Source organism: Neovison vison, chromosome 13 (assembly GCF_020171115.1).
Source record: "Neovison vison isolate M4711 chromosome 13, ASM_NN_V1, whole genome shotgun sequence".
NCBI lineage: Eukaryota > Metazoa > Chordata > Mammalia > Carnivora > Mustelidae > Neogale > Neogale vison.
In genome coordinates this window covers 53,695,262-53,696,559 of record NC_058103.1, presented here as the reverse complement: position 1 = coordinate 53,696,559, position 1,298 = coordinate 53,695,262, and the positions used below count along the sequence as shown (strand labels likewise).

Genomic DNA, 1,298 nt, shown 5'->3' with positions numbered 1-1,298 from the left:
ATAAATATTTATAATTGTCAGGTCCTCTTGTTGAATGGACCCTTTAAGTATGATATAATGTCTATCTTCCTCCCTTTCTACAGCCTTTGGTTTAAAATCTAATTTGTCTGATATAAGGTTTGCTACCCCAGCTTTCTTTCAAGGTCTATTAGCATGATAAATTATTCTCCAACCCTTCACATTCAGTCTGGAAGTGTCTTTGCATCTAAAATGAGTCTCCTGTAGACAGCATATGGATGGGTCTTGCCTTTTTATCCAATCTGATACCCTGTATCTTTTGATTGGGGTATTAGCCCATTTACATTAAGAGTAACTATTGAAAGATATGAACTTAGTATACAGCCATTGTATTATCTGTAAAATCACTGTTTCTGCATTTTTTTTTTTAACCACTTTAAACACCTCTCTATTTTCACCATTTTCGTGGGGAAGGTGCACTGTTCCTGGATGTACTGCAATACCAGGTCGATGCGTGGAGTGGACCGAGCAAGCTCCTATTCCATCTCCCTGCTCCAAAAATCCATTTAATATACTGTCCTCGGATAGAGGACGTATCAGATATTAAACTGATAAGAACAGATACTACACTTGATCTTAGCCAAAATACTGTAAAATTACTTTTTCTGTTTCTCTCTGGTCTATGTTACTTTGGCGTTCTCTTTTCACTTACAGTATCCTCTTTAATATTTCTTTCAGGGCTGATTTAGTCATCATAAATTATTTTAGTTTCTGTTTGTTCTGGAAGCTCTCTATCTATCCTTCCATCTGAATGACAGCCTTGCTGGACAAAGTATTCTTGGCTACATGTTTTTCTTATTTAGTACCCTTACTATATCATACCAGGCCTTTCTGGCCTGCCAAATCTCTGTGGTCTGCTACCAGTCTAAAATTCCTACCCTTGTAGGATAAGGACCTCTTGTCTCAAAATGCTTTTAGGATTTTCTCTTTATCCCTGAGATTTGAGAGTTTCATTATTATATGTCAGGGTATTGATCTATTTTTATTAATTTTGAGGAGGGGTTCTTTGTGTCTTCTGAACTTTTATTTCCTTCCCCAGATTAGGGAAATTCTCAACTATAATTTGGTCAAATATATCTTCTGCCCCTCTGTCTCTTTCCTCTCCCTCTGGGATCCCAATAGTTCTAATACTGTTTCATTTACAGTATTGCTGATCTCTTGAATCCTCTCCTCATGGTCCAATAATTGTTTATCTCTCTTTTGCTCAGTTTTTTTTATTCTCCATAATTTTATCTTCTATACCACTTATTCTTCCTTCTGTTTATTTATTCCAGCAGTAA

At 36.1% G+C, this 1,298-nt stretch overlaps 1 non-coding gene across 1 annotated transcript; it reads right to left on the bottom strand.

Annotated features, from left to right (window-relative positions):
- Window positions 1–427: 427 nt before the first annotated feature.
- LOC122894775 lies at window positions 428–618 on the bottom strand. The gene has a single exon (XR_006381841.1). It is a non-coding gene; the product is annotated as a U2 spliceosomal RNA (small nuclear RNA).
- Between the last annotated feature and the right edge of the window lie 680 nt (window positions 619–1,298).